At 52.2% G+C, this 22,818-nt stretch overlaps 1 long non-coding RNA gene across 3 annotated transcripts; it reads left to right on the top strand.

Annotated features, from left to right (window-relative positions):
• Window positions 1-2: 2 nt before the first annotated feature.
• On the top strand, window positions 3-14,575 carry LOC116480976 (uncharacterized). 3 transcript variants are annotated; one of them, XR_009209251.1, is made up of 4 exons: window positions 3-522; window positions 2,445-2,816; window positions 5,621-5,732; window positions 5,883-6,664. It is a non-coding gene; the product is annotated as an uncharacterized LOC116480976 (long non-coding RNA). The 3 variants fall into 3 exon arrangements; XR_009209252.1 differs by lacking the exons at window positions 5,621-5,732; window positions 5,883-6,664 and adding an exon at window positions 14,434-14,575; XR_009209253.1 differs by lacking the exon at window positions 5,621-5,732 and having other exon boundaries at window positions 5,883-5,907.
• The last annotated feature ends 8,243 nt before the right edge of the window (window positions 14,576-22,818 follow it).

Raw genomic sequence — 22,818 nt, 5'->3', positions numbered from 1 at the left:
GCTCTGGGGAGAAAGGGGTGGCTGTGACGTGGGGGCTGAGGAAGGGCTAACGCGGGAGGGGCGCCTCATCCCTTCACCCTCCCTTTTGCTATGTGGGGGCCCTGAGCGCCGCCCCAGAAGAGGTCGAGGGAATGTTGTGGGCTGGGGCACACCGGCAGGGCAGAAACTGGAGAAAGCGAGAGACGTCGCCAGGGACCCAGGGATCTCTCCCTCCAGTTCCCCGGGCCCGCCCGGCCCTGCTCGCCACTCCCGCTATAGCGCCCACTCTGTCCCGGGCCGTCCCGCGCCAGCAGTGTAGCCCCCAGCCCGGGCGCCTGAACGCTCTCCCTCCGGATCGCTGCTCGGGTCCCCACTTTGGCGACCGTGCCCCCGAGTCCTGCTTCCCCGGGGCCTGCTCTAGATCAGGCGCCTGCGCCTTCAAGGGTACCCGGCCCACAAGGGCCGAGTTTGCGCTCCTCCCGGAATCGTTTGAGAGGACAAACTTTTGAGAGGATGGAAATCTAGAGGAGCCGTCCGGAGCAGGTAAGCTGGGCCCCGGAGGGGTGCGATTCAGCCCGAGAACAATCTGTCTCTCCCCGTCCCGGTCTCTCTCTCCCCTTACCCCTGTTTCCCCTGCAGGCTGACACTAATCTGCCTTCCCCCGGAGAAATTTGGGCTGGGGTTGGGCTTCTGTCAGATGCATGGGGTCAGAGCAGCTTTCCTCCCCGAGTTTAGGGACTAAGGTGGTAGCTGGCAGGGGAGGGGGAGGGTTGCTTCCGAAACTGGGGATTGAGGGGAGGGTTAGGGGCCGAGAAACCCAGAGTCTGAGGGAGACGACTTCTTTCCTCAAACGCAACTTGGGGGAACTTCGGAAAAGTTTTTTGAGGGGAGATAGAGAAGGGAGCGGAGTTGAGGTTTCGAGGGCTAAAGTGGGAGAGAGGGTGCTCCGCTTCCCGTACTGAAGGAAGGATGTGTGTGCTTATTCCCCAGTCGGGACCGATTGCCAGCCTAGAAAAACCCAGCCGCGTCCCAAACCCGCTCACCCCAGCAGGCCCTTAGAGGCGCTTGGAGATCCCCAGACACGCCCCGCGGAAAGGGAAGGAAATGCCAGCCCGAGTTTCCGACTCTGCCGGAGTTTCCTCCGCCCCGGAGGATCCGCCCAGAGCGGTACCCTGCTGTCCTGGGACCTTACGTTGATTCTAAGTTAGGAGTGATCTGAGAGAAGGAACAACTCCCAAAAATCTTTTTTTTTTTTTTTTTTTTTTTTCTGAATCCTGTTTGAGTCAGAGACCCATTTCCCTGAGATGGAGCCAAGCGAGTGCCCCCTCCCGCCTCCAGCACAATCTCCCGCTCCTCTCCAGTGAGGGCAAGGAAAAGGCCCCTGCTCTCCTCCCAGGGCTGAGATTTCCTCCCCCACCCAAGAGATGCCCCAGGAGGAAGGAATGGGGAGGCTCTTCAGAGGGCAGTCAAGAGCAGAGGGTGGGTTCAGTGGGCACAGCTGAACTTGGGGCCCAGGACAAGGGGGAAAGATGGGCCCAGGCAGGTGTAGAAGCTTCGGGGTGGCCTCGGGAAGTGGACGAGGGCAGAGGCCGCTGCAGGTGTTGGGGGGTACCCTGGAGCCCGGGGTGTTCCTGGGCAGGGAAGTCCAGCCAGGCGGCAAGGGTCTGCGCTGTGCCTTTAGTTTTCAGGTTGGGCTCCTCCTGGGGAGCCCCCGGCAGGAGGAGCCAGGCAAGTGGCAGAGGACACATTCGGACTCCTTGGAAAGGGCCAGGAAGCGATGTGGATCCCAGGAGAGAAAATTCCTACGTGGAACACGTGGTGTTCTGGCCCTTCCTGGGTAGACACCTCCAGAGGCCCCTTGGCCCTGCTTGGTCAGAAGCCACAAATCTGCCCAGGCCTTTGTTTTTGCTATTCCTGAAGTTTTTCTGCTGTGGCCCAGCAGCTGCCCTGGCACCTGCTCGGCATCTGCTCATTGGCAAGCCCCGGACAGAGTTGGACTGGCCTAGCTGAGAGGTTTAGGAGGGCTTCCGCTGGCACTGCCAATAGGGAGTTTGGCTTGGTCCCCCAAAAAAAGGGCCTTTGAGAGGGACGTGTCCAGGGGCAGACACAAAATCCACCGATACTCAAAACGAATGTAAACCCTTTTCTTTCCTCACATCTTGTGGCCCTTCACACCTCTGCGGTCCAGAGGATTTGGATGGAAGGCCTCATCCATCCCCAGTCCCAAAGCAAACGTGGGAGCCGGCTTGGGCGTCTTCTTGCAGGCTGCTGAGGCTTTGTGTGCTCTGAGAGAAGATGTCTGGTCCTCTGCCTACCCCACTCCCCTTTGATGAATGTGGTCCTTTTTCTCCTGCCTCTCCAATACTACCCCTCGCCCCACCTCCCCACCCCCAACCCAATCCCACAGATCTATGGGACTATCTCTCTTTTTCTCTTTCCTTGCTCCTCTTCCCCTTTCTTCTTAGGATTGATGGAGTGACAGCAGTTTAGCAAGGCTTCCCTAAGCCTGTAATAGGGAGCTGTGGACCCAGCCCTGACTTCTCAAGTAGGGGGAAACATCTCTATTCCCGGGCCCTTGAGATTGAGTCTCAAGTTGAGAGGAGTTGAGAAAGAAATGCATGAAAGACGGCTGGGCTTACGCAGGACAAAAACCTCTACTGGGGAGGGGCCAGTTTTATGCCTTGTGCCTACTGCCGAGAGGGAATTTAGAAACAAAGGAAGATAAGAAGAAGGCCTAGGGAAACAGCATAAAGGACTGGAAAAATTCAGAACAACAAAGAGAAGAGACTGGGAGAGAGGAAAAGATATGAAAAGGCCCTAATGCTGGAGACAGAAAGGTATTCTGGAAGGATGGCTGGGATAGCGATAACATGAAAGGAATATTGATAAAAAGCAGAAGGAAGAAGCAGGACTAGGTTTGTTTGGGTTTTTAAATATTAGAGATAGTCTGGGGCCTGTTAAAATAGAAAAAAGAAGAAAAAAGATTAGAGATAAAGACAGAAAAGAAGAGAAAAGAAAAAATAGAGAGAGAAACAGAAAGCAAATCAAAGGAGAGAGCTAGAGAGTAAAAGAAAAAGGAAGGGAAAGAAAGGGAGGTATAAGTGAGAAAAAAGAAATGGAAGGGAGACAGAAAGGTAGGTAGAAAAGGGGGAAAGACAGGGACGAGGGAAAGAAGCAAGGGCAGGGGAAGGAATGGAAGAAAAAGAGAAAGTGAAGGTAGAGCAGAAATGAAGCAAAAGAAGGAAGGAAAATGAGAAATGAAGATACAGTGAGATAAAGAAAGAATAAGGGGAGTGAGGGGAAGGGGGGTAGAGAGAGAGAGAAAGAGAAACACGAACTCAACTAGGGTTAACAGTTAACAGAAAGGAGATCCCGGTTCTTGAGGAGCATAGGGAGGAAAGAGGAGATGGAAGGTGAGCAGAAAGGCCAGTTGGGGCCACTCCCCGCTTCACCTTGGGCTGCGGAGGCCCTGACCACCACCACTTCGCCGTCTCCAGGGCCCAGCCCTGGGTGATGGCCGCCTGTGAACCGTGGGAGGCAGAGGCAGGGGCTGGCTGCCTGCATGCAGGCTTCTCGAAGCAGCTGAGCGAGCTGGAGTTCTTCCTGCAGCCCTACCTGCCCCCAACACAGCACGCCAAGCTGGACGCCGTTGAGGCTGTATGATATGCAGGTCCAGATCTGGTTCCAAAAGCCGCGCATGAAGTACAAGAGGCCAGTGAGGCAGGGACTGGTCGTGGATTCCCACCCTGGCGGCGCCTCTCCCAGGCTCAATCCTCTCACCCGAAGCCCCAAGCGCCTCCATTCCCACCCTACTGGCAGAGGCTGTCTGAAGACTGGGCAGCTTTGTTCTGGGCTCGGAGGTGCTTTGGTTCTGTGACCTTGGGACTGTTTGATCATTTGTTGTTGTTGTTTGTTGGTTGTTGGTTTTATTGTTTGTTTGTTTGTTTTTAGATGGAGTCTCATCCTGTCGCCCAGGCTGGAATGCAGTGGCATGATCTCAGCTCACTGCAACTTTTACCTGGCTGGTTCAAGCCATTCTCGTACCTCAGCCTCCTGAGTAGCTGGGATTACAGGCATGTGCCACCACGCCCAGCTAATTTTTGTATTTTAAGTAGAGACGGGGTTTCACCATATTGGCCATATTGGTCTCGAACTCCTGACCTCAAGTGATCCGCCCGCCTCAGCCTCCCAAAGTGCTGGGATTACAGGCATAAGCCACTGTGCCCGGCGATCATTTGTTAAATGAGCCCTTTGCACTGGAGGGTTTTTCTGTAGTTTTGGTTAGCTTGCCTGAATATGTGCAAATGAAACAGGGATGAAGATAAGACCTAGTCCACTTTGCAAGGGTGGGAGGGGGGTGTGGGGGTGTAGGGGTTGGGAGGATGGGGGGCTGGGAGTGAGATCTTCATTTTCTTCCATTGGTGAGAAGAAAAATCTTCCTTCTTTGCTATCCTTATCTCCAACCCTGACCCCGGAAAACCACCTTTCAGGTCAAGGAGTTTCTCCATGCCAGGAGGGGTTGGATTCATCTGCAAAGAGCTTGGGAGGAGGTTTGCAAATCCTGGAAAAGCCAGAGAAAGGATCTCATACATGAAAGGGAAAGAAGACATTCCCTACCAGGGCAAGTGGACCTTAGGTCTGCAGTAGATTTCACTGAATTCACATACACAAAGAGATTAATTGGTAAGGTGACTTTAGATTCGGCTATAGAGAGGATCAACTTGAGGTTGCTGGGTATCTTTAGCCTGTTGGGCCTGCACTTCCCATGCCCTGCTCATGTGCTCTGGTTGATTCACAAGGTTTCTTAGAGCCAATTCCTTTGTCTCCCAAAAGTGGGATGGGGCAGGTCACTGAGGTCAGCCAGTTCCTCCAAGGGCAGTGTATACCTTGAGGATGGGCTGGGGCACCACTAAACCACTGGCTAGAAAGGCATGTTCACAGTAAACCTTGCAGTGCTGTCTCAGGGAGGCCTCTGACAAGCACTGCCTAGCATTGCTCTTTAAGCTTTTCCTCCCCTCTTTTCTCTAGCTTCTCCCTTCCTTTATTTATCTTTCTCTCTCTCTTCCTTCCAACCTTTCTGATTTCTCTGTCTCCCTTTTCATCCAGTCCAAGTTGGGGATCTTGTATTATCTTTGTACTTCAGATGGCTCTGCTCTGAGCCCTTTAGGCCGGTTAATATGTACCCTGCCCTCAAGAGTTCATTATGTGGATGCAAATAGCAGGATTAGAAGATGGGGAGGGAGCAGCTGGGCGCGGTGGCTCACACCTGTAATCCCAGCACTTTGGGAGGCCAGGGCGGAAGGAAAGCTTGAGCCCAGGAGTTCAAGACCAGCTTGGGCAACATGGCAAAAACCATCTCTACAAAACATACAAAAATTACCCAAGCATGGTGGTGTGCACCTGTAGTCTCAGCTACTCGGGAGGCTGAGCTGGGAGGATGACTTGAGCCCAGGAGATGTAGGTTGTAGTGAGCTGAGATCGTGCCACTGCACTCCAGCCTGGGTGACAGAGCAAAACCCTGTCTCAAAAAAGAAAAAAAAAGATGAAGGGGGAAATGGGGAGTAAGCTTTGCTAACCAGATGTGGGATGAATCAATTAGTTTTATGTATTAATCATGATTATGACCTTCACATCCCCTTAGCTCACCCCTAGACAATTCTTCCCCACTCCCAGCCATCTGCAAGCCACAGTCAGCCTGTCCCTGCTCCCGAAAATGGAATTGCTGATGCCCTCAAGGCTGTTACTCTCCCAGGGTGAGTGAGAGCGAGGTCAATGATGCCAGGTCGGAGCCTCAAACTCTTAAATAAGCAAAGCATATTTCCCTATTCCTGATGCAGTTAGGGGTCATCTATCCCTTGGAATGGAGAGGCTGGCGATTCTGGCTCTTGGCTATCTTTCCACAGAACACCCCTGATTAGCCAGGCCCACCGCCATCCACATCTGCTTGGCAAAGAAGGAAGGCAGCTTGTTCCAGACCTTGGTGAGCGGCTGCAGACTGCCTGCCTAGAACAGCCTCCTTACTCCAGCCTGGCAGGGAAGGAAGGAACCTGACCTGCTTCACAGGATCTGCAATCTCAGCCGGCAGAGCTGAGAGACGCAGTTACATCCTGGAGCCTGATGCTAGAAGCAGCTTCTGTCTTTGGGTTCTTGCTGCCTCGGCCTCTGCTCTGTTCAGTTTGCTGTTGTGTTTTTCTCCCCCATGTTGGGGTGGTGGGGTACAGGGAAATAAGATGTTTTCTCCCAGGCCCCTAATCCTTCCCCATGCCTCCATCAGCCTCAAAGCTGCTGACAGTCATGAACTGCACCTTCCAGCCCTGCCCATAAGCTACTCAAAGCAAATTCAAATTCTCTTCTGGCCAGGAGGAAGGGCAGATGCTCCCTCCTTCCTCAAGCCTCTCTGGCTCATTGATCCATTTTGAGGGCATTTGGGGTTCAAAATTGAGACCAGATTGCTTCAGTTTGGATAAAATTAGCATTTCTTACCACACCAAGGCCACACCTGTTCTCTGGCCTCACAAACCAGTGAGGATGTAAAGGTTTGTTGCGGTGGAGGAACAGAAGCGAAATGAGCAATCTGCTCCATTTAGAAGTCAGTCGCTTCAGCTGTTCATTCCACTAATATTTATCTAGTACCTACTCTGTGCCAAGCATTGTCTCTACCTCAGTTTGCCACAAATATGAAAAAAAAAAATTCTTGCAACTGTGAGGCTTCAATGTGTTGTGGACCAATATACAAATAAACCAATGGAAAAGAAAGTGTGGTTCGGAGTCAGCTGGTTTTCTTTTTTTTTTTTTTTTTTTTTTTGAGACGGAGTCTCGCTCTGTCACCCAGGCTGGAGTGCAGTGGAGCGATCTCGGCTCACTGCAAGCTCCGCCTCCCGGGTTCACGCCATTCTCCTGCCTCAGCCTCTCCGAGTAGCTGGGACAACAGGCGCCCGCCACCACGCCCAGCTAATTTTTTGTATTTTTAGTAGAGACGGGGTTTCACCGTGGTCTCGATCCCCTGACCTCGTGATCCGCCCGCCTCGGCCTCCCAAAGTGCTGGGATTACAAGCGTGAGCCACCGCACCCAGCCTGGAGTCAGCTGATTTTCATTGCAGCTTTCCATGTGCTGGGTCTCAGACCCCTTGACTTCCCAGCTCCAGCTACCCAGCCCCAGCTGGTTGACAAGCAGGACTTCCCTGGGGCCCATTTGTTTTTCCCACTGGAAAAATGTTAGAATGGGAGCAAGAGGCCTGCGCTGGGATCAGCCGCCATGAAAGTCCTAAAATAAAGGGTTTGAGATGGGCAGCGGTGGGGCCCTCCAAAACATTGCTCCGTCAGAGGTGAAGGAGGGTAGGGGTGATGTGATATGTTTCTTCAGGTTGCAGAGCAGGTCTGTGAGTTTGCCTTGGTGTAATCACGTGCCTGAAGGTGATTACAAGGGTGTGCATGTGTGAGCGAGCTGAAGGGGGGCAGATAAGTGTGCCTGTGCCAGGCTTGTGTACACCGGGCCCAGATGCCTGCACAAGTGCCAGTGTGTGTGTGTGGAGGGGGATAGAGGTGCCTGCAAATCTGAACATATCTCTCCATACATGAACCTCAGTGTATGTGAGAGTGTGTGTACTCGCTGAATTATTATAAAATTACACCGACCCTTACAGAAAATCCATAACAGCCTCGGCCTTTCTCCCCCAACCTCTCGACCTCTGGGGTGCCTGAGGAAAGAGTTGACCCCGTCACTGCCTCCCCCTAGTCAATGAGTCCCCCTCCATTAGCATAAAACATGAATCTGCTGGCAACTTGACAAATTATAACCAGCAGCCAGAGTTTTGCCAACTGGCTGGCTTGGGTGCTGTCTATTTATCATTGAAAATGGTAAATCATAAGAATCCAGATGACTTAATTATTCAAATCCACCCAGGACCCAAAGAAGCTGCAGGCCCGTCAATCTCAGCCCTGGGCTCACAGAGAAGAGCGGGGGAAATGCTGTGAGCTTGTGAGCTGGAAGGAGCAGGTTCCATTGCCGCCTCTCCCCTACCCAGAGAGCAGGATTTTTCTCTGCAGCCCCTTCCCCTCCCTGCCGTCCTGCCCACCTTTCCAGCCAGAAGCCTAGCCAATTGTTTTGGTTGCTGGCCTCCCAAGGCTCTCCCTCACCCGCCTCCTGCTGCCCACCACCCACTCCTCAAGCTCAGCCGGTGTTTACCGGCCTTTGTGTGGATGTTAGCTCTTTCTCTCTGTTTCAGTGCCCTCATTTTTATTTCTTCTCTTTCTCCTATTCCTTTCACCATTTCTCTTCATCTCTCCTCTGCCCACTGATAGACACTGAGCCCTGCACATGGCCTCTCTGGTGGAGTTTTGCCTGCTCTCCTGGCCCCTTTGTCCTCACTGTCCCAGAGGTGCCAGCTCAGGATCCCATGCATACACACTCCACCCTTAACCCAGCGCTCTGAGTGCTAGAAGGCCTGAATTCACGTCTCTCTGCTGTGGGGCCATATGGAAACACACATGTCAATCAATAATACTGGGCCTGCCCCCACACCCCATACACACAACCTTTCTGTCCCTTTCTTCCGTGGATTTCTAACTACCATTATGCACAACTTGGGAGGTAGTGGCCAGGCTGTCAGAGATGCGCCCCGACCACTGAGGCAGTGCTTCGTCTCAAGAAGGCCCATCTCTCACTCCCAGCATGGAACCACCTCAAGCCCCAGCAGAGGGATTGCTCAATGTGAGCTTTCCCAGAAGGAGAAGAAACCCGGTTTACAGAACAAGTCCTAGATCCAGAGGTCTGCACGCTGAGCTTCTGGGGGGCCCTTTGATGTTTGGGTCCTTTTACCTTTGTGTCCCTCACAGTCCAGCATAAATACGTCCTACTTTTTCTTGCAGTCCTGGACCCCATGAGAAATTTATGCCCTTCTAGACCCACAATGGCAGGTGGGAGGCACATATTCACCAATGCTGATATTGCGTTGACCCCAGAGGGGAATGTGAGGAGCAAGGAGGTCGCCAGAGCCCCTCTGCTTGAATGGCATCCCGGTCTATTCTTTTGGAGGGCTTGCTTTACCTGCAAGGGCCCTGGAGGCTCCTCAGAGCCACTTCTGTGATGCTTGTCAACTTGGTTCTGGGATTCAGTTTGGCTTTGTCAGGGTGCATGTGTGTGAGCACGTGCACACCTTTCATGGATAACCTGGAGTCTTGGCATACTGACGGGTCGTGCCTGGCGGCGCGCATGCCTGCACAGGTGCGCCAGTGCCCCGATGTGCATATGGGTGGGTGTGTATGTGTGCATGAACACACACTTCCAGAAAGAGCCCTTGTGCTGAAACAATGAGTGACAATGTCCCCACCAACAGGACACCTGAGGAAACAGCCCTCTCCATTCCATTTTAAGGCCTCCGAACAATGTTGTTGTCAGTGAAATATTGGACTTGGCACATCATAAAACTTTAAAGAAGGAGCTACCTGTTTCTGCTACTGAAAGTAAGTTCTTCCTAGAGTCTAGCCTTCTCTTCTTCTTTCAGGGCGGAATATGAGCATAGTCAGAGATCTTGAGAGGGGCCTCCCTACTCCTCCAAGAGAACATACGTGACATATAGGGGGCCCTTCCACAGCCAGGCTCATCCCCACAGCTTAAACACTACATTCCCTCCCTCTTCCCTTCTTCCCCACCTTTCCAAGCCAGGGTGATATTTGACAAGGGCAGTGGCGAGGGGTGAAACTTGGGGCGGGTGGTTGGGGGAAGGATAAAGATTCAAAAGCAGGCCAAGCTGCTGGAAGGCAGGAGATCAATAAGGGGAGACAGATTGGAGACAGGTTTCTCTCACTATTTCCCCACCCCTTGCTGGCTCAGCGCCCCTGCCCCAGCTCCTGAAAGCAGGTGGAGGACAGAGCCAAGCACTGGCCTCTCCCTGCCCTTCTAACTCAAACAGGTTCCTAATCCCTGGGTAGAGGGTAAACAGCCTCTAAGCACGGCCAGGATTAACCACAGAAATGCCGCTAATGTATTTCGGGGCACTGCTCCCTGCCCCTACCCCCACCCTGTGTTACTAATTAGCCCAGCAGCAGGGAGAAGCTTGGGAGGAGCAGCTCAAAATGCCTTTGTGCAGGCTCTGAAAGCCCAGGTCTGGGCTCTGGACAGTGTCTCTGGTGCTAGACAAGCTGGGGTGGCAGAGGATTCCCGCCCCCTCCCCGCCACTCCTAAATCAGCTCAAAGGCAGACAGGGTTTTTTTTTCTCTGCGCCCTTCCTGAATCCCCCTGTCTCTCCTTTCCTGTTCACAGCTGGGAGGCAGGTGGGGGACAAGAGGGAGAGTGGAACTGGCTCTGGAAATCAAACGATGCAATAAAAAATTAATTGTCTAATTAAAACCATGAGGAAGCCCCTTGCCAGAGTTTGGCTCTGAGTCGTCAGGGCTATAAAGGGTGGGAAAACGAGTCCCAGCTCCTAATAAATTCCTGATTTGCAGCTTGGTCTATCAGCAAAGGAGCACTGAGCGTTCCACTGGCTAGGCCTCCTGGAGGTCTTTCCACCCTCTCTCTGCCCCAACCCGGCCATCACACCCAAAATCCCACACAAGCCCACAGTCAGGGTTTCCCCAAAAGGAGAGAAAAGGGGGACCCTCAGTCTCCCTGATCGGATGCTTATCCATTTCTTCCTGGTCTTTCCTCCAGAAAGGAAAGTTCTGGAAACTTCCTCAACCACAGAGTTCTTCTTTTAGGTTAACTAATAACTGTATGAACAAGTTTGCTATGTAGGTTCATTTTGACCTCAGCTCTTCCACTTTTGTGAAAAGTATAATTTATGAACTGATTTATGATTCCCTCTCTTAGATCTTAGTGCTGATTTTTGCAGGTGAATGACAGAGAACCAAGCTAAGAAATTAATCTGCCCTCTAAAAGAGGGCTGTGCACCCTGCCCAGTTGACCAAATCCTCTGGAAGAATGAACACAGAGCTAGTCCAGAAAGGAGTGCAGAGTTAGGCAGATGGATGCCCAAACCTTCTCCCTGAATCACTGAACCATTTCTTCACTTGGGTCTGCCTGTGTAGACACAGCCTCCATGCCTCTATTCCCTCCCTTTCTTGGCAAAAGCAAATGCATTATACATCATCAGAGGTATTAATTCACAATAGCAGCGGGAGGAGGTAGTTAGCATACTGCCTTCAACATCATATTACATTATTTTATTATACAGAATACAATACGAACTCTATATCTGTGATTAGCTTCTTTAAACAAACATGGCAGAACAAACAAGGGTTGCCCTTCAAAACAGTCACCTGCAGAGAACATACACTCATTCCTTAAGTGCTTCTATTGATTAAAACATACCTGCAGTCTCCTTTCAAAACTGACTTCAGAGCCAGTTAACAAAGAATTCAAGGCAATCATTATTAACTGATTTTTTTGGGTGGGGGCAGGGGCTGACTGATTCCAAAAAAGCAAAGCATAAAGATTTACCACCAATAAGGACGATCAAAAAACTGAGTCACACACCCTGAAGACAATTCCAAAAGAAGGCTGCAAAAACTTGTGTCACTGCAACCTTGTTGAAATAAGGGGGTCTCCCCACAAGGTGACTACTTGCAGGCAGCGGTGCCCGTCAGAACCAGTTCTCCATAGCCACATCTGGAGCACATTACTCATCACTCCTGATGATCCTTCTTTCGTTCATCTGGTTGTTATTTTTCATCCTAAACAATGGACTAAGCTTTCCCTAAGAAGGAGAAAAAAGAAGAAAACAAATTCCTGACCTCTATCTAGGTCAGGTTCCCATTTCTGATTTCAGCAAGTTGCCATGCGCAAGTGTAGCCATCATGGCTGGGCCATTCTGCCTCTAAGATCCGCAGACCTAGAGACTGGAGTGTAGACTCTGCTTCTGTTTCACCTCATTGTTGTTATCTTTGTTTGTTTGTTTGTTTGTTTGGGGGAGTTTTCTTTGAGGCAGGGTCTTGCTCTGCCACCCAGGCTGGAGTGCAGTGGCACGATCATGGCTCACTTCGGCCTTGACCTCCTGGGTTCAAGTAATCCTCCACCTCAGCCTCCCAAGTAGCTGGGACTACAGGCACACACCACCATGCCTGGCTAATTTATTTTTTATTTTTTGTAGAGATGGTGTCTCCCTATGTTGTCGAGGCTGGTCTCAAACTCCTGGCCTCAAGCAATTCTCCCACCTCAGCCTCCCAAAGTATTGGGATTACAGGCATGAGCTACTGCCTCACCTCGTATTAACTGCCTACCTATTAAATGCCAGGCCCCACTAGGTGCTTACATATGGGTTATCTTTTCCAATCCAGGGATTTTAAGACTGTTTTCCTTCCCTGATGATGGACTTTTGTCGTTTCTAATCTAGCCCAAGACCACACACTGCTCCATGGTTCTGTTGCTCCAGGAGACAGCTCCCATTCCTGGTGCCACTTTCATGAGGACTTAACTTTGGAAATCGTTTTGTCCATCTCTCTCTGTCTCTGGGCAAAGTCTTACTTGAATATTGCTAGTTCTCATGTTGACCAGCTTGGGCTTCTAAACAGAACCCTGACCCAAAAAGGGCATCATGGTGACCCATAGTTGCACAACTCCCTGGGGCGGGGGGGGGGGGGGCATCTTACACATTGAATTCTATGTGAATGGCACCACCTAGAGTTGTGCTCCAGGAATGCAGTGAATGGTGCTCTCTGGAGCTCAGCAATCCTGCCACACCCTACCACCCAGAGATGCCTGGTGATCAAGTCAGCCTCACGCAGCATTCAAGGATGAAAAACCTAGGTTTTGACAACTAAGGTGTCAATATCTCAGCCCCCCAAAAAAGGGAGTGGAGATCCTCTCCACCTCATTGACTGATGAGAGATCCCTGCTTAGCACACAGCTCACCAATCTTCTCTCCATCAACTTCAAAGTCCCCTCCAGCCTCAGGGAGGCCCCCAAGGGTATGAAGCAAAGCTGGCTTGATCTGAGCTTGGTGTTAGGTGGTGTCACCCCAGCACAGCTCAGGCTAGGCCTAGAACTCACAGTGAGACCAAAGACTCCATCTTGGGAAGGGATGTGAGTGGGGACTGGAGGCGTGGGTACAATCTTCAGAGCATAGTATATTGTTTACAATAGCCCAGGTCCCTCCTAGACACAAGGCCTGCCAGGCTTACACCTGGGTCTTCCCTAGAAGGCAAAGCTGTTTTGCCTGCTCACCCTCTGTCAAGTTTATCCCGCATGCACATCCTCCTTCATCCTCTGCCTAGCCCTTCCTTCCCCTTCTCTGAGCTCCTTTCCTATTTTCCTCTCCCAGAGACTCTGAATAAAACCCTCTGACCGCTGTAATCGCCACAACATTCCCCTTGAGCACTGATTCTCTCAGCTGACAAAGCCCTTCAGGCCCTGTGTCACCAGGACAGGAGCTTCTAATGTGTCCTATTCACCCCCTTATATCAGAACATCCCTGACTCAACAGCTCATGGAAGCTCAGCCCTCAGAGCCCCAGACAAAGCTACCACATGGAAGACTGAGGTACCAGCACTCACAGAGAGGGTCAGCTGGTCCACAGCCAACCTATCTTGACTGAAGTCTTCCTTCATGCTAGACACTGTGGGCCATAGAAACAGTAGGGGTAGTCTGGCCCCAAACAGCATTTGGTCTCATGTGACAAAAAAGAGACACATCCATCCCAGATTTAAAAATAAGAATACGGGCCATGCCTGGTGACTCATACCTGCAATCCCAGTACTTTGGGAGGCCAAAGTAGGAGGATCTCTTGAGGCCAGAAGTTTGAGACTAACCTTGGCAACACGGCGAGACCTTGTTTCTACAAAAGAAATTTTAAAAATTAGTGGGGTGTGGTAGCTCATGCATGTAATCCCAGCACTTTGGGAGGCTGAGGTGGGTGGATGACTTGAGGTCAGGAGTTTGAGACCAGCCTGACCAAAATGGTGAAACCTCATCTCTACAAAAAATACAAAAATTAACCAGGCATGGTGGTGGGCACCTGTAATCCTAGTCCCAGCTACTCGGGAGACTGAGGCAGGAGAATCACTTGAACCTGGGAGGCAGAGGTTGCAGAGAGCCGAGACCATGCCACTGCACCCCAGCCTGGGCGACAGAGCAAAAGTCAGTCTCAACGAAAAGAAAAAAAAATTAGCTGAGTGTGATGGTGAGTGCCTGTAGTCCTAGCTACGGGAGGCTGAGGCAGGAGGATCACTTGAGCCCACTAGAGGCTGCAGTGAGCTGTGATTGTACCACTGCACTCCAGCCTGGGCGACAGAGCAAGACCCTGTCTCTCATAAATAAATATCTGACCATGAAGGTGAGCCTTATGGACAATAAGTTTCAGGGGCAGAAGAAAGTGCTGTCACTGAGGGTCCTCCCAGGAGACGCCCGGAGGCGGTCAGATAGGAGCTATCCTTGCAGTTTTAGAAAGGCTGAGAGCCCATCAGAGGCCTCCAGGCTGCTAAAGAACCATCATGTGGGTTGTCCTTTGTTTCCCCCAGAACATTGGTCATGGGAGGAAGGGGCTCCAGCAGCAGCACCTAGCATCATCAAGCACCTGCTCTCTGCCAGGCACTGTGCTGGGCACTAGGAACACAGAGAAGAGCAAGGAGGTCCATGTCATCAAGGCACTGACAGTCTGGATGGGAAAAGAAACCACGGATCTTTACAAAGCAAGGTGAAAAGAACCAAGACTATAGGTACACCCAGGGCACCGCGGGAGCACCATGCACACACCTAAACCTCCCTGGGAAGGGAAAGGAAAGGGTCATGGAAGTCTCCCTGAAGGGGAGGAGTATGGAAACTATAAGCAAAATTATATGCAAATGGGGCCCCTTTATTCTCCCCAAACTCCTCCCAACTGAAGGTGACCTTCCACCCCCAACAATAAATCCTTAGCTTCTTAAACTAAGGTTACAGTGGGGTGTCAACACCCCAACCAACTCTCACTCATCCTCAAATGATCCAAATCTGAACTGGGATTCCAGCCAGATATGGGGTGCCTCCCTAACCCATGTGCCCCACAGTCGATCCCACCCTGCCAGCATCATGACCAGACACTCTCTGATTCCTCAGACAGGACAGAGCATGGGGAACAGGGAGGGGAGCGCCTACTGTCTCCTGGAATTCACATACCCTACAGCCTTCCTCTTTCACAGCCCTGTGTGTGGAAGATGCCCCTGTTCCCCACCGTTCTCCATCTGTGATCTGGCTCCTGCCCTCCTCCTGCTACAGCTGCTCCTCTTCCCCCCTTGGAAGAGTGCACCCTCCCCTCAGCTTTCCCTCCAAAGAGGCCAGAGCAGGAGGGAGGCTGCATATGGCCCCATTTTCCTTGGCCTGGGTAGGCTATTTTGGAAGCGAGAACCCCCCTTGCCCTTTCCTCCCCTCTGGGAAGAACCGTCCCTCCCGTCTCCACATTCCCCAGAAGTTCTCAGACTGAGATCCGCCCTACGTGCAGTTATGTGGTGAAATCACTGCTTTCCTCCCCCCGGAGGCGCCAAAGCTTGGAAGGGAGGGTACTCAAACCTTTGATGTAGGCACGTTTCAGAAGGCCCACCTGTCCCCTCTCTCCCCAGCCCCCAGCCTGAAAGGCTGGAGCCCCTCATCACAGCTTTCCTGCCTGGATCAGCTGGGGGTAAGATCAGGTCACACACACTCTCTCCCGCTGGGGGCAATCAGGCCCAACCACACTCGGGGACATCTGTCTCCAGCAAATAGGAGGCAATCTCAAATTTGAGGGGTTCTGTGACACTTAAAAGCTTCAAGCAGGAAGGTCTGCAATTTCTCTCGGACCAGGGCCTGTGGGGAGGGTCGCTCAGAAACCCTTGTTTGATGTTGCGCTTTCATGGCTGTGGTTTGATCCAGATGTTCCCCAATTGTGGGATTTTCTCTTTGGGAGGGAGGGGCCCTTGGCTATGAAGACATTTCCATCATGTGCACATTTGGATCTGGGCCTGCTGGGCGGGGGTGCTCTTCTAGCTCTCACTAACTCCACCCTTCCCCCTAGGATCATATCCTTTCCCTTCACATCCAGAGAAGAGAAGAGGATCCATAAGGGGGCATTCCCAGCTCTTTGATGGTTTGCTGTGTGACTGTCCAAAAATGTCTCTACATCTCTGTTCTTCTGGCACTATAAGCTGAAGTTGGTTCCCAAAGATGGTTCCCAGGTCATGGGAAGAATAGGAGAGGGAATTCCAGAACCAAATTTCTGTCTAAGAAAGAAACAATTATCTAAGAAATTGTAAGTGGAATTGGACTGAACGTGGATGAGTCAGGGCTCTTGAAAAAGAAAGTGGCTGTCCCTCTTTTGAGTCAGTTCTGCAAGAGTGGACAGAAACTTTTCCAGACTCCCAGGCCTCTCTGCTCCCTCAGAGCTTGAAAAGATTAAAGTCATTCCTCCTCAAGGTCTTCACTGAAACCCTGGAAATCTTTCCTTCGATTTTAAGAGATTACAGTTCTTCCCATTGTCCAGCCTCAATCACTACTTGCTGTAGCATGAGGTGGCTTCCCTGGAAGAAAATGTACCAGTCCCGCTCATTGGTCCTCTAAGACCTCCCGACATTCCTCAAGACACTTCTGCCTCATGATGTCAGAAGAAGGGCTGTCAAATAGATTTTAAAACCCCAGGCTCAGCCAGGCGCGGTGGCTCACGCTTGCAATCCCAGCACTTTGGGGGATCACGAGGGCAGGAGATCGAGACCATCCTGGCTAACATGATGAAACCCTGTCTCTAATAAAAATACAAAAAATTAACTGGGCCTCCTGGCAGACGCCTGTAGTCCCAGCTACTCAGGAGGCTGAGGCAGGAGAATGGCGCGAACCCGGGAGGCGGAGCTTGCAGTGAGCCGAGATCACGCCACTGCACTCCAGCCTGGCCAACAGAGCGAGACTCCATCTCAAAAAAAATGACTTGGCTCCTCACCTGTATTGTGGGAATCCCGGCTTAAATTGGACACGTGGATGTTGAGCAATAGAGGACAGACAAACAAAGGAATCTCCAAACCCTGCAGGACCCAAGGCAGCAGCCCACGAGTGGATCCTAAAGGATTTTCATCAGCCGCACGTCTGGGTAAGTGGGCTTTTTTTAGGGGGAGGGGAGAAGCAGCCTGGGATGCTTCTTACAGGAAGAGGAGTTTCAGAGGAGACAAGAGAGGTTAGGAGCCACTGAGTGGGTGAGGAGGGCCCAGCCCAAGAGGCTGGGGACAACCACGAGAGGCGGGCCAATGGGAGAAGAGGGCACTGTTCCTCAGTGGACTAGGTAGAAGGAGGGGTTGGAGAGAGGTGGGCGCAAGGAAGGAAGGGGGAGGATGGGGAGCTCCCCGTGGCTGTCTCACCTGAAGAATTTGAGCAGCTGTTCCCAGCTCCCCCTTGCTCTGTGTAACATCAAGCAAATGCACGTTGGGGGATCAGCTTTTCCTCTGAAGACCTCAGGGCCAGTTCTCAGGCCTCCCCCTCCCTGTGGACTTTAATCCAGTCCAGCACAGATGGGTCAGGTCATGATGGTGATAGGGGTGGTAGCATTGGGTCTCCCTGGCTTGAATTTTTTCTTATTCCCCCATGTCCTCTCCTTCTTAGGCAATAATTTATCCTTTTGCATGGTCTTACATACCCCACATGTCTATAGCTCAGAGAACTAAGAAGCACTCCATCATTCTTAAGTTGGGCCTTGCCACCTGCAGGCCCCTCCCCTCCCACACTTACCTTCACACGACTGGGGCAAGTGGTTAGCTTCCCCACGGCCCCCCCAGCCCCTCTCCTCTCCACGACACGCTTCTTATCTTTCTGACTACAATTAGAGCCTCCTCTCCCTGTAGGGGAATGAGAGGGACAAGGACAAGGATCCTCACAACTCGATAACAGCTGTAGAGCCTCACCTATCCTGTGCACTCACAGTGACTCCATGCAGGGGACCAGCAACGAGGGGAAAGGGAGTGGGAGTTAGTGTGGGGACAGGGGAGAATCCGGCTTCGGGATTCCCTGCCTGGTCTAGTCTGGTCTGGGAGCAGGGCAGATGCTCAACAAGGCATCCCAGGTCTCGGGGAGCGGCTGGCAGTGGTGAGACACCAGCTCTCTCAGGGCACGTGAAAGTTCATGTTTCCCCTCCCTCTCCTCTCTCCCTCCCACTCTTCATGACTGGATCCAGGGAAGGACACACCTGTCACAAGTACTGCCCTCATCTCTCCCTGTAACTCCACCTCCACCCCCCATACCCACTTTATCCCTCTGCAGGATTACTAGAGCCTGACCCACATTCTCTACTCCAGAGACAGACAGACCTGTTCCCCAACTTCCAGTGGTGCTGCTCATGGAGACGCTGAGGTGGGACCCAAAGACCTGCTCCCGTCTTGTCTCCTGAGGGGCTTGCAGAAGCCCCTTTCTCAGAGTCACCCCTCCCAGGCTGAGGTGAAGAAGCTGAAAAGGGAAGGGCCATAATGCTAAGGCTGGGGCAGGGGACAGCGGCACCCTCCATGCACTCTCCTGATTAGTGCAGGTAAACATAAGGGCTTCCCCCAAATGTGAAGGTTCTCCTTCGGTGCCATGGAAGGCCCCACCAGCATCTGCTGCCCCTCCTGTTCGTCCTCCCTCTCTTCAGCCCCACAATTAACAAGAGCAAGTTGTTGAGGCAAGCTCTACCCCAGGCCTGCGTTAAGAAATTTGGATGGGATAGGCCGGGCACGGTGGCTCACGCCTGTAATCCCAGCACTTTGGGAGGCCGAGAAGGGCGGATCACGAAGTCAGGAGATCGAGACCGTCCTGGCTAACATGGTGAAACCCCGTCTTTACCAAAAATACAAAAAATTAGCCGGGCATTGTGGCGAGCGCCTGTAGTCCCAGCTACTTGGGAGGCTGAGGCAGGAGAATGGAGTGAACCTGGGAGGCGGAGGTTGCAGTGAGTCAAGATGGCACCACTGCACTCCAGCCTGGGCGACAGATCAAGACTCCATCTCAAAAAAAAAAAGAAAGAAATTTGGGTGGGAGAGTAGAAGTAAGAGACATTTCCTTAGTGTTTACTGCAAACCCCACCAGGCTAGAGGTGCCATAATCTGCCCTGTATCAGATCCAGAGAGTCATCCCACCAAAACCCCCCAGGATGTATGTGAGACCACTGGACTCATTGGCACTGGCAAATAAGAAGATGACCAGTAAGCAATCAACACTGAGTGCCCACTGCGTGCTTGGCACTGGGCCAGACTCTGCTGGGGGAGACTGGGGGAAAGGCCCATTTCACTGGTCTTGCGCTCTACATACCATGTTAGGCCAGAGAGGTATATAATAAAAATACTGGAGACTCTCATGCTTGAGTATAATCCTATAATCTTATTCCCACTCCCATTCAGACATGTGGTCATATATGAATGTAAAGCACACAAGCTAGACAGAAGAAAGAACTTCCCTAGGTTGTCAGTGCTGTAGAGTAAAATCATCAGACTCGAAGGCTTCATTCTTGGAAGGTGATGAACCGGGAGAGCCCACGCTTTGCTGGGCCAGGAGTAAAGTAAGGCTCCTGTCTGAAGACAGGGGGATGGTTGAGATGACCCAAGATGCTACCCAGGAAAAGGCAGAGAGGTAAAGTTTCCAGTAGATGGGCATGAGGAGGAGGGACAGACGGATGGAGGGATGGAGGAGTGCAGGGAGCAGTGCTGGAGAGATGAATGGTCTTGGCTGGACTGATGGGCGAGGCCAAGATAGATGGATGGCGGCTGAGGTTTGTTTACTGGCAGCCCCCAGCCCGCCATCACCCAGGGGAGAGGAATGGTGGCTGGCACATCAGAGGGCTCTTAGGGAAGCTCATGGAGATGATTTAGATGGGAATGAATCAGCTCCATATGGATTAAGTGTCCCCGCAAATCCCAGGATCTTACAGATGAGGGGACGGGGCAAGGGCACTGAGGGGAGGGGAGAGAGTGGGGAAGCAGCGTGGAGCTGGTGCAGGGAAACATGGTCCTGGAGCCAGGGGAAGGGCACCCTCAGAGGGCATGGGGCAGGTCAGCCTGGCACAGATGCAGCCCCTGCCTTGGTCTGTTGATACCATTATTCCTCTTGCATGGTACCAAGCTTTAGGAAAAGGCCTCCTTCTCCACACCAAACCATCTGTTGGAGTGTCCTTTCTGAGTCAGTTTTGGTCTGTCTCCTCTTGCCTCTGTCTCTTGTTCTGTCTACATCTTCATCTGTCTTTCATCTTCATTTTTCTGTCCCTCTCACTACCTAGCCTTGTCTGTGTTTCTGTCTCTCTCCTTCCACACTCCCCCGCCACGTCTTTCCGTCTCTTTCTCTAGAGGTATAAATGGTACAGGGATGCTGCCAGTTTCTCTGAACTTCAGCCTTGGCTCTGCCCTCCTCTCCAGGGGTCAGGTCTAATGCCTCCCTCCCTCTGTACCGTTCTCTCACGCAGACCACAAGTTTGGAGGTGGTCAACAGAACAGGGAAGGTGGTCAGAAAAGTGACTTTTTGGCTACAGAAAGTTATTTGTGTTCCTCTCTGCCACCCTGCCCTCGTGCCTTCAGCTGTCCCTTCTCCCGGTGCCAGAGGAGGCTTGGATTGAGCACCCATGCTCTATGGACAACAGTGAGTTGAGCAGACCTTAACATCATTCCCGGGGAGGCAACAGGTCATCTGCTGGCTGGGGTTATCAAAGGCCCCATCTCTTACTCCTCTCCCATGCCCCAAAGTGAAGAGCCCCAGAGCAGGCTGTGGTTACGAAGCTGGCTGCCATGTGGGCGACCTGGAGTCGGAGCACAGGGCAGTCACATATGACAATTGGTTGAAATATCACAGCCACTCTCCCCCCACCCCCACTGGTGATCTATGGGCTGCGTGCCCTGTAAAAATTATTTATCGGGGCCTCAGAGTGTCCTGATTTAGTGCCGCTGCCTCTGGGGCCTTGGGGCCTGCCTGTCCGCCAGAGTCTAAACATTAAACGACGCTAAAAAGTTAAACAGCCAACGTTGGGGGCTCACTCGAGGAGGTGCCATAAAGCTGTCGGAGCTGCTTAAATCAGGAGCGAGGATTCCCTGGGACATCTTCTCTCCATATGCTGCAAGCCAAGAAGGCTCTCCTTACCCCTCTGCCACTCACCCATACCCAGGAGCCCACAGAGGGCAGGGGACACGTGGGCTGGGGGTCTGGGACAGAGCCCGAAAGGAGGCCACGGATGACCTCCTCTGCAGGGCTTTCTCCAGCAGAACAGGAGCCGCGGCTCAAGAGTGTAGGGGTCATGTTGTCCAGCTCACCAACTCTGGGCAGGGGTCTCCTTGTTCAGGTCCAGTTTTTAAAGACTTCCAGCAAAAGGCAATGCCAAAGTCTCTCCCAGGGGCCCCTGGGGAGAAGTTGTTTCCCAAGTCTGTCTCACTTCAATCCATGCTTCTGTGTGTTGAATCCACTGGAACTCAGTGTCTTCCCACTCAGGTTTGGAGAGGCTGTTCTGTCCACACCAGCCTGTGACTTCTTGCCTCCTTTCACCCCTCCACACCCACTTGCATGGCTCTCTGAGGAACAGAGCCCCACCCTTCCATCACCACCCTCCACCAATGCACCCCTGGGTGCTGGCATAATACGCAAGCTTCACAGATGGCTTTTCTCAGCTGAAGCCCAGTCCCTGCTGCCACCACCCGGCCGCCAAGCATGAGGGAAGGTGAGTCTCCGCATGCTGCCTATCACACCTTCTTTCAGCAGCAATAAAACTCACTCTTAAAACCTCCGTTTGGGTCCCTAATATTTGCCTGGCTATATATCTCCGATGATATATGGACAGAAATTGCTCATAAAAGGCTATAAAACCTCTTAGTCAAGCTGGGGAGGAGGCGCATGAGGGTTGGCGTGGCCCAGGCTGCAGGAGGATTGGAAGCTGAGCCACTCCGCTGAGCACCCCAAACTCAATTCTAGATTCCAGGGACCAGTGGCTGGGTGTGGGGCCTTGGCAAGGGTGGAGGAAGAAGACCCAGAGGAAGATCTTCAAGCCTCTCATGTGGTATTATGGGCCTGTCTTACCCGGGTGCTCCAGGCATGCGCTGTGTGGCCTTGGGCAAGTCACTCAGCCACCCTGTACTATGGTTTCCATCACTAACATGAGGATAATGACACCTACCCAGGCTCCCTCATTAAGTTGTCATGACAATCAAATGAGAAAACATACAAATAATTTATCAATGCTTTGTAAAGTAGAGAGGTTGCATATATCAGGTGCTACCTCCAGATGGGCACAGTGCATCTTGAAGGCGTACTATGTGCTGGATACTTTACTTATCTCTAATCCTGACAACACCTGCCATGTAGGTATTACTGTCATTATGTTGCAGACAAAAACCCTGAGGTTCAGAGAGGTGTTCTCAGGTAGTCAGTGCCAGAGATAGAAGTCAAACCCAGGCCTGACTCCAAAGCATCAGAATGAAATCCTGGCAACAGGAGGGATAACAGGTAAGACACTGGGGGGACTTCCAAACAGGGCAGGAAGATGGCTGAAGGAGGCCTTCTGTCCCTGGTCTCGCCTCCCCAGAATGCAGACCTGTCTCTCTAAGAGAGTTGAGTGGTTCCCCTCAGCCTGTTCCCAGTCACTGCACCTGATCACCGGAGGAAACAGCTCCCAAGGTGGAAGGCAAAAACCTGGGGCTTTGTAGGAGGCCAGAGTCCTCCAATCAGGACACCAGGAGACACAGGTGGGCCAGGTGAGGAGAGGCCTTTGTGGGAGCAGGCCATTTAGACCAAGATAGTCCCAGAGTTCCTGGTCCAACCCCCCACCAGCCTCAGTCCCTGACTCTCCCATCTGGTTACCCTCCCTCTCCCTCTGCCAGCCCCTGATGCCTCTTCACTCCACGAGGCTCCACCCTCTTCTTCCCCCACCCCACATCCCCTCTGCTTAACCCCAATTCTCCCTCCCCAACAGTATCCCC

The sequence above is a fragment of the Hylobates moloch genome, unplaced genomic scaffold (genome assembly GCF_009828535.3).
Source record: "Hylobates moloch isolate HMO894 unplaced genomic scaffold, HMol_V3 SCAFFOLD_13, whole genome shotgun sequence".
Taxonomy (NCBI): domain Eukaryota; kingdom Metazoa; phylum Chordata; class Mammalia; order Primates; family Hylobatidae; genus Hylobates; species Hylobates moloch.
Note: the sequence above shows the minus strand (reverse complement) of the source record. Positions and strands in the feature narration are given on the sequence as shown.